Source organism: Pleurodeles waltl, chromosome 4_2 (assembly GCF_031143425.1).
Source record: "Pleurodeles waltl isolate 20211129_DDA chromosome 4_2, aPleWal1.hap1.20221129, whole genome shotgun sequence".
Taxonomy (NCBI): Eukaryota; Metazoa; Chordata; class Amphibia; order Caudata; family Salamandridae; genus Pleurodeles; species Pleurodeles waltl.
In genome coordinates, this window is record NC_090443.1 from 925,907,460 (window position 1) to 925,917,880 (window position 10,421).

The 10,421-nt window shown below is 46.2% G+C and overlaps 1 pseudogene; it reads right to left on the bottom strand.

Moving 5' to 3' along the window:
• Positions 1-546: 546 nt before the first annotated feature.
• Positions 547-706, bottom strand: LOC138294445 (U2 spliceosomal RNA; annotated as a pseudogene).
• Between the last annotated feature and the right edge of the window lie 9,715 nt (positions 707-10,421).

Below are 10,421 nucleotides of genomic sequence, written 5' to 3' on the forward strand. Positions count from 1 at the left end.
TCCACCTTACTTGCCTCCCACCCCTGGGGGGGATGGGCTTTGGGGTGTCCACTAGGGGATGCCTTCATTTATGGGCCCTAGGGCTCCAGTTTCTATATCCTCAACCATGGGTGCCATGGTTGCCATAGGTTCTACCTTCGGCTACTGGTCTCTCTGCGTCACCTCGGGTTCTGGTATGCCTCTGGGTATTGCCTGTCCTGTACCAACAAACAAACAGCAGCTGTCTGTAGTGCAAAATACACTGCACACTCACTCCCCAGAGCTAAGGGGAGGGTATAAGTGTTACCACCTAAGCATGGATCCCCTCTCCAGAAATCTGTATGCTGACAGACCTGTGAAGGATGTTAGGAGGGGTTTTAAGCCTCCAGCATTAGCTCACCCAGACACCAGGAAAGATAGAGGAAGTAGGGAGCGCACTGTTACCGAGCTCTAAGAGCTGACCACGTGGTCCTTGGGGGTTCTATTTTGCACCCCTGCTGGGCAAACTGACACCACCACACTGGTGTTCCTCCTCTCTCTCTCTTTAGAGACAAGTGGGCCTTTCCAGTTAATTTGCATACATTTGCAAATACAATGCAAATTTACTTCACTTCCAAGTCAAGGTTGCAGATCCAGTAAATATCTAAATTACTCCCAATAGTCAGTGGTTTTATTCCGATAAGAACAGATACTACACTTGATCTTAGCCAAAAGGCCAAGAAACAAGGGACCCACGTCTGGGCATAAAAAAACAGATGTCAGAGCACTCATGATATCAATTTAGAAGTTTACTCAAAAGTCCAATCTCCTTTGTGAAATTACAACAAGCTCGTGTTTGTCTCAGAGTCCAGTTTTATTCATAGTATTCTATTGTCCTCCACAAGAACAGCCAACACGTGTTTCATCCTCTGAGAAGTTTCTCTCTTGAGGACTTCATCAGGGCTGAAAATAAATAATAATAGTGTCTATATATGTTGTACAGAACTAAGGTTAGAGCAGCAAAATGGGACAAATACAGTTGAATATATTAGAGTGACAATAGTGCGATGAACAGAAATATGATGTATTGTGACTTATGTGAAAACCAACAGAAAACCAGATCTATTGACCTGTTTGTATATATTACATCCCATAATCCTAACAACATCAAGGGAAAGCCCCCTGATCAATAAAGTATTTTGTGTCACAAATCAAATACCATATAAAAGAGTCAAAGTGCCGAAGGTACATGTAGTAAGAATGTGCACGTCACCATTAAAAAAAAAAAAAAAAAATCTTGATAACATTCCATGTGAGTGTAGCCGAAAGGGACCCCGATTCGTGCGAAATAAGATAGTTAAGAGTTTTGAGTATTAACATAGATTGGAGTAAAAGAAAAAGGTCCTATACTATTCATCAATCAACTAGATATAATTTGGCTAGAGCATACCTTCATTTCAATTGGATTGTGAAGTTGAGTAATTCTCAGTAACTAAGTGAAAAATCTAAGAAAAGATAAAGGGAAAACACACTATATCAGTCAAAGTCCCTAAATGAGTATGGGATATTTAACCATCACCAAGTATTTCCCTGAACAAAGAGGGGCGAGATAACCTCCACTAACCTTACTGCCATATATTCAGTCCAAACAATTCCTATAACGAGGTAGTCTCCGTCCGTATCTAAGATGGAGTGAAGAACACAGGAACAGTAATGTGATCAACCCCGTCGTATAGAATTTCAATTGTCTTAGAAAAGATTCTAAATGTCGAAAACCCGAATTACATGGGGATGTCCAGATCCTGGACACTTCATAACTCACCTCTTGATTGGTATCTCAATTAAATTTAAGTTCGGGAAACAGCCGCGCGGTCCAATACACCCTGCAGCGTTTCCGTATCTTCAAACAGCATTGTATCTGAGCGTCCAGGAAATGGACGTTGATTTAATGTCTGCCCGCGTTAGGTGTAAAGATAGCACCTTACCTCCTGCTCTTACGTGTAGAGACCCGCTAGTTAGCCAATAGATAGGAATTATGTCTCCACATGGAGTATTAGAGACATTTCAATATGGCGCCCGGACTTGATAGTTGGAGCCCTTTCTCTATCTTTACACCTAACGCGGGCAGACATTAAATCAACGTCCATTTCCTGGACGCTCAGATACAATGCTGTTTGAAGATACGGAAAAGCTGCAGGGTCTATTGGACCGCGCGGCTGTTTCCCGAACTTAAATTTAATTGAGATACCAATCGAGAGGTGAGTTATGAAGTGTCCAGGATCTGGACATCCCCATGTCATTCGGGTTTTCGACATTTAGAATCTTTTCTAAGACAATTGAAATTCTATACGACGGGGTTGATCACATTACTGTTCCTGTGTTCTTCACTCCATCTTAGATACGGACGGAGACTACCTCGTTATAGGAATTGTTTGGACTGAATATATGGCAGTAAGGTTAGTGGAGGTTATCTCGCCCCTCTTTGTTCAGGGAAATACTTGGTGATGGTTAAATCTCCCATACTCATTTAGGGACTTTGACTGATATAGCGTGTTTTCCCTTTATCTTTTCTTAGATTTTTCACTTAGTTACTGAGAATTACTCAACTTCACAATCCAATTGAAATGAAGGTATGCTCTAGCCAAATTATATCTAGTTGATTGATGAATAGTATAGGACCTTTTTCTTTTACTCCAATCTATGTTAATACTCAAAACTCTTAACTATCTTATTTCGCACGAATCGGGGTCCCTTTCGGCTACACTCACATGGAATGTTATCAAGATTTTTTTTTTTTTTTTTTAATGGTGACGTGCACATTCTTACTACATGTACCTTCGGCACTTTGACTCTTTTATATGGTATTTGATTTGTGACACAAAATACTTTATTGATCAGGGGGCTTTCCCTTGATGTTGTTAGGATTATGGGATGTAATATATACAAACAGGTCAATAGATCTGGTTTTCTGTTGGTTTTCACATAAGTCACAATATATCATATTTCTGTTCATCGCACTATTGTCACTCTAATATATTCAACTGTATTTGTCCCATTTTGCTACTCTAACCTTAGTTCTGTACAACATATGTAGACACTATTATTATTTATTTTCAGCCCTGATGAAGTCCTCAAGAGAGAAACTTCTCAGAGGATGAAACACGTGTTGGCTGTTCTTGTGGAGGACAATAGAATACTATGAATAAAACTGGACTCTGAGACAAACACGAGCTTGTTGTAATTTCACAAAGGAGATTGGACTTTTGAGTAAACTTCTAAATTGATATCATGAGTGCTCTGACATCTGTTTTTTTGCTGTTTTGTTTCCCTTGAGACATTGGAGGACTAAGGAAGATCCTCTTGTCAGGAGCACCGTGCCATGAACGGAATGTGTGTTGACTTTGATGGACGTTCTGTGAGTGCCCTAATCCTATGAATTTCTTCCTAACCGACACTGTTTCCACGTCTGGGCATACCCTGGCCACTTAGGGCGACGTTAGCAACACAAAAGAATGATGGAAGGATTGCTGAAGCTTTTGAAACACTCACCCCAGTCACAGATCTGGGTTTAAGCCATCATTCTTTTGCTCTCCATGGCACCCCAGTTTGGACCCACCCATATGCTCACTCCTCACACTGCAGTAAAACCTTGGCTGCTCTCCTGCACCATGTCTGTGTTTTTCTTCCCACAGGAGGGAGCTCTAACCTCTTAATCACTGGGCTCAGCACTTTACACTGCGTTCACCACTGTTGACAACTCTGGCCATGATTGGTGACCAGACCATCTTGTGCCCAGGGCCATCCATCTCGCTCAATACTCAGGTGGACACAAGGGACTGAGATCCTCTCCAATCATGCCAGGTGAATCCTCTGGGTCCTCTGGATGCCTGCTGTCGCTCACTACTGAGGTGGTGGGGAGGATTCCATGAGCTAGGTTATCACAGGATTCAGGCACCGAACTGGAGATCCTCACAATTGCAATTATCTTTGGAAGTGAAGCCAGACCCCCGATTCTGTATCACTTTCAGTTTGTGAAAGACTTTATTTTTACATATTGGTTCATGTAAACACTGATTCAAAGTTTGTTTTTGTCACATGGGACTACTTGGTTGAGTTTTAATTTCAATTTAAAACATAAGTTGATATGGCGCTGTTTCTGTTCTATGTTACCAATTTGTACATATTGTCATTTAGTCTACAGGCTTGACAAAGTCTAGGAGACAAAACACGTGTCGGCTGTTGGCTGTTTGTGTTGGATTATTTGTTTTTCATGCGGTCGTTGACCTGAACACTGACCACACCGGTGCACGAATCAATAAATATTCGGCTGCTACTTACGTCTTGGACCCTGACTCTTATTGATTGACCACTTGGATCAACCACTCGGAATTTGCTTTGGTGTGCTCTGGCTTGCTGTTCATTTAACTGATTCAAAGTAAACTATATATTTAGCCCTTCATCAGAAAACATAAGCAGCATCACTTTCCTGTGTCTATATGGACAAATACATTTGTTTTCCTGTTAAGAATCTTGGGTTTCTAACTGAATAACTACATTGACTTTGGTCCAATTTTCACCATAATTTGAAAGGAGATTGCTTGAGTAGGAGAGAATGCAGTTAGTAACTATGGGCTCAATTGTAAAAGATTACTACTTCACATACTCAAAAAATTGGCCCCAAATGTTCTCATGATATTCCTATACAGCTAGTACAAATGCAGAATTTTAAAATAACTAATACCGTAAAATAACATGATAATGCATTTATGTTTTTTCGGATTTGAACAACAGACAGGCACAAACCAGTTGAAATGACAACTTTCAAACATTTGAAGGTGCACACCTCCTTCCTCCAGTAGATGGCTGTGTCGCCCGTAGAAATTAATATTCAAATCTGCAAATGCACATCTTTTTCTCACACTTAGCATTCTTCCAAGAGACATTAACTACCTCACACCCTTTAAAAATGGCCTATCCCATGCACTTTGCCACTTTAACTCCACTTCTTTCTTATTTAGGTGTAAGTTTATGTGTGTAGTTCGGGTGAGAATGCATTGAAAATGTCTGTGAAAAAGTTCTGACTTTTGGGTGGGCAACATATCTGCAACAGGCACTCACATATGTGGAGCCATTTTCTGGTCACCCACCCTCTACACACCACTGCAGAAAACCTAACTTCTATGCAGATTTTCTGCAGTTCCATATTTAACGTATTTACAACATTTACTCCCATGACACAAAGAAATCCTGCTTCTGGCAAAGCAGCCCGCAAAAAGCAGCACTTGCTTACTCTAGCTGGATGTTCAGCACTTTTGAAATGAGCACTTCCTTGGGAAAATCCCTTTTTTGGTAACCCAGCTGATATTACCACCACAGAAAACCCAACTACCACTAAATGTTGTGTATTTGGGACTTCCGCCTAATTACAATGAGAACTCCCAAAGGAAAACATTTTACTGGACACCCAACATACTTACGACGGCAAACAACCGAACTGTGGTCCGGATTTTCCAGGTTTGTGAGTGTGGTAAAGTCTACAGCTCCTGATTCTGTGACCAAGAACCTATGACTCTCCTGACATGGTGTTTGCTGAAGATACTGGAGACAAATAGAATTTAAAAAAATCCCTGCCTCTCACTGAGCAGGTGCTTTGTCACAGATGCATTTATCTTCCAAGGCCACTCATACATTTTGCATTGATGTGAGTAGCAGCCGCCCATGAATTGATACATTTGTTGTGATATATCAAGTTAAGGGGGTCATTTTGACCTCAGCGGTCTTTTGTCAAGACCGCCGAGGGACCGCCGTGCTGAAGACCGCCAGTGGTGGCGGTTTTCCGCTCGGCGTATTATGACTGTTGGCAGCCCTCCGTCCTTTTTCGGATGGAGAGCCGCCAACAGCCATACTGGTGGTCGGCGGGGAAGTGGAGGTTGCTCCACCGCCACGTCAACAGAACACCACCCACCGAATCACGTCCTGTGATTCGGCGTGGCGGTGTTCTGTTGACGGTGTGGTGTCGGCGGAGCAGCTCCCATGGATCCCGTCCCCTCCCGGAGGATCAACGGACCAGGTAAGTTGATCGTCCGTTAGGGGAGGGGGGTGACGGGGTGTTGTGTGTTGTGTGCATGCATGGGGGTGTGCATCTGTGTCTGTAGAGGGGGTGTGTGAGTGCGTGTATGCCTGCGGGGGTGTAGTGTGTTTGGGAATGAGTGCGTGTATGTCTGTAGGTATGTCTGTATGGATGTGTGCGTGTATGTTTGAATGTGGATGTGCGTGTCTGACTGTGTGTGTGGCTGTTGGCATGTATGTCGGTGTGTGTGCGTGTATGTGTGTTGGTGGTGCCTGCGTGCGTGTCGGGTGTGAATGAGTGATGTGATGTTGGGAGTAGGGGTGGGGAGGGGGGGTCCTTCCACCTTTGGGGGATGGCAGGGGTGGTGGGGGGTGTAGGGGAGGGAGTCGGGTGGGGGTGAGGTGTGGGGGAGACCCCTATCAGTGCCAGGGAAGGAATTCCCTGGCACTGATAGTGCTTACCGCATGAAATCCATGGCGGTCAGCCGGGTCCAAATACCGCCGGCGGTATAGTAACGACCGCCGGGCTGGAGACCCAGGTCTCCAGCCCAGCGGTCATCTCCTCCCTGGCAGGCGGAACGGAGAAGTGGCGGATGACCATGGCGGTAACCGCCATGGTCATAATTGCACAAATTAGACCGCCAGCCTTTTGGCGGTCTTACCGCCGCTTCTCTGCCGTCCGCCAGGGTCGTAATGACCCCCTAAATGTGCATTGCTGTTAAAAAGATGTCGACGTTATTGACACCAAAGGGTTGCAACTAACCTGCCCTTGTTTCTTCTGTAAGATAAACTCTGCACCTGAAGAAGCACTAAGGCCCTCATTGTCTACCGCCGTGCCGACGGCCGCCAAGATACCGTGACCGCGGCAGTAATCCGCCACGGGTATTATGACCCACACAGAGAATCCCGCCACAATACAGACACCCACACAAGTCCGCCACACCAAAGGTCAGTGATAAACTGGCGACAGCAAAACCCACACCGTTAGGCCAACAGGAATACGCCCACAGTATCATGACCCACGGATCAACGTGGCAGTCATTCAACCGCGGTAATCCATTGGCAGTACACACCGCCGCACTCAAAATGCACACACACTTACAAAACCACACCACATTGGACAATTCAAAATACACACACCTGACACACATACACACACCACACCCTCATACTCATACTACTATAAAACACACACCCACATTACCCACAACCCCTTACAATGATAAAAAAGAGACCAAGCACAGAGAGACAAGCAAAGAGCACACACTCAATCAAAGGCACAGAACACCATCACCCATACACCATTCACGCACATCACAGTATACACCCCAACACATCACCGCACACGTCACCTCACACATCCTCACACATATCACTCACACCACATCCATGGCACCCCAAAGACACCCCAGGTTTTCTGAGGAGGAGCTAAGGGTTATGGTGGAGGAAATCATCCGGGTAGAGCCACAGTTATTCAGATCACAGGTGCAGCAGACGTCCATTGCAAGGAAGATGGAGCTATGGCGGAGAATTGTGGACAGGGTCAATGCCGTGGGACAGCACCCAAGAACAAGGGATGACATCAGGAAGAGGTGGAATGACCTACAGGGGAAGGTACGTTCCGTGGTTTCAAGACACCAGATTGCTGTACAGAGGACTGGGGGTGGACCCCCACCTCCTCCCCCACAACTAACAACATGGGAGGAGCACGTCTTGGCAATCATGCATCCTGAGGGCCCCGCAGGAGTAGCAGGAGGACTGGACTCTGGTAAGTCATATCTTTACTACTATATCCCCCCACCATACCTGCATACTATCACAAACTCCTACCCCTACTCTCACCCCCATCACTCCACCACCTCACATATATCCCACTATCACAATCCACCCATCCCAATACCAAGCCCTGCATGCAACAACAATGCATGGACCCCCATCACAGACCTGTATGAACACCTGAGAGGAGGTGCCAGCTACATCTAGTCCCCCCCCCCCAGAAGAGGCCCACAGTGATGACAGCAGCTCTGCACGCCTGGATCACAATGACCAACCTGGCCCATCAGGGACCTCTGGACAGTCAATTACCCTGCCACACTCCCAAACCACCACAGAGAGTCCCCCCTCAGGAGCACCACCACAACACCCACCCAGCAGGCCCATACCTCTGTTCCCAGGACACGTCAATCAGCAGTGTGTCCATCGCTACAGGGACCCCAGGCAACCCCACAAACCCAGGACGATCAGGGACCTGGGGTCAGTGGCAGTGGGCACATGGTTCAGGGGACAGAGGCACAGGACAACAGGGACGCTGGGAGGACTGGTGTGCGACAGGGGGAGGACAGGCCCAGGGAACCGACCCTCCACGAGGCACTCCCAAACATCATGAGAGCATACCACATTCCCAGGAGACCATGGGCCAGGTACTGGCCAAGTTACAGGAGACTCAGCGGCTGCAGAAGGGACAGTACCTGGGGATCAGGGAGGACCTAACTAAAATATACACCATCCTGGTCACTATTGCAGGGGTTCGGACATGATACGGCAGCGTTAGCACGCGCTGGTATTCTCGTGTACACACACTGGTGTATTATTTTCCCGGATTCTGGGGAAACACTGACTGCTCTCATCAAGACTACAACCAGAGTGTTCCTTATATTACGGACACACTCGATCTCTATCACTTACTACTCGCGTTTTACAACACTCGTCTCTGGATTATTAAGGGACTTTGTGACCATGACAGAGAACCCCTTGGTCTCCCTGACCTGTAAATTGGAACTCCAACGGAAACTTTGCGATTCCTAAAATACAGATTAGTTCTTGAGCCTTGAAGAAGTCCATTGAGGACGAAACACGTGTTGGCTGTTACCGATTTTGCATGTATTGGTCACTACTTATGTGACATGATTATTCCTGTATGAACAGGATTTTACTGAACTTCTCATGCATTGATCATAAGATTTCGAAAGTATCATCATGGAGCTTTACCAATAAATCTTTCTGTTATTCGACGTATCTCGATTCCATGAGTTTGGAGTGCCCTGGTCGCCTTCTTTATTGACTATTGCAGGGGTGCTGGCTGACAAGGGCAAGACCATGAGGGACGCAGTGGCACAACAAAGGGCCCCTGACACTAGCCAAACCGAGGAACAGCCTTCCACCTCCACCGGCGCTAGTGGACAGGAGGCACTGCCACAGGACCAACAGGCCACCAGCACCCCACCCCCTGCAGAAGGAGAACCACCCCGCAAACTGTCCCTGCGATCCAGGCAGAAGACAGAGAACATTGCCAAGACCCTACCAGGAAATAAGACTCTCCTGATTGTCACCCTTCTGTCCCACTATGTCACCCTGTCCACCTTGAACTGCCATTGCTCCCCTTCCAATGCCCCATTGGACAATGCACCTGTGATACCAATAGACTGGACTCTAACTGGACATTCCTCCACCATCACCCCAGGCCCTTGCACTTACACCCATACTAATTTGCACAAAAAATAAACACCCTTGGAACAGAAACCATACTCGAGTCAGTGTAATTAGAATGATGTATTATTACAATATTATCAAAGCATTGCAACGTCTATGTTCAGTGAAATATACCACAGGATGACCTTTGGTGGGCAGCAGCACATATAGCAGTAGCCAGAATGGGGTACACAGATCTGAAAATAGAGAATCCAAAGGGAACAGTCAGTGTCCATAGACAAAGGGTAAGAAGCTGCCATGTACAATGTCAAAAAGTTTACTGTAATGTACATTTTAGTTACAGTCTCTTACCTGTGTGTCACTGGAAGTACTGCTGTATAATGTTTGTTCTGTTGTCCACATCTTCTTCATCTGCCTCCACTTCCTCACTAAACACAGGCTCCACCGCTGCCACAAGACCATCTCCAGGCTCATCCTCCTGCAGAAAAGGCACCTGGCGTCTCAAAGCCAGGTTGTGCAACATACAGCATGCCACGATGATCTGGCACACCTTTTTGGGTGAGTACTATAGGGATCCACCTGTCAGATAGAGGTACCGGAACCTGGCCTTCAGGAGGCCGAAGGTTCTCTCAATAATCCTCCTTGTACGCCCATGTGCCTCATTGTAACGTTCCTCTGCCCTTGTCCTGGGATTCCTCACTGGGGTCAGTAGCCATGAGAGGCTGGGGTAACCAGAGTCACCTGCAAATATCGAGGGACAACTGTTAGACATACACCACCCCTTAGGGACAACCCCATACTCAGACCCCAATTTCTACTGTGTGGGGACCTTGGGCTCACCTATTAGCCACACCAGGTGCCTCTGGAGTTGCCCCATCACATAAGGGATGCTGCTATTCCTCAAGATATAGGCGTCATGCACTGAGCCAGGATATTTGTCATTCACATGGGAGATGTACTGGTCC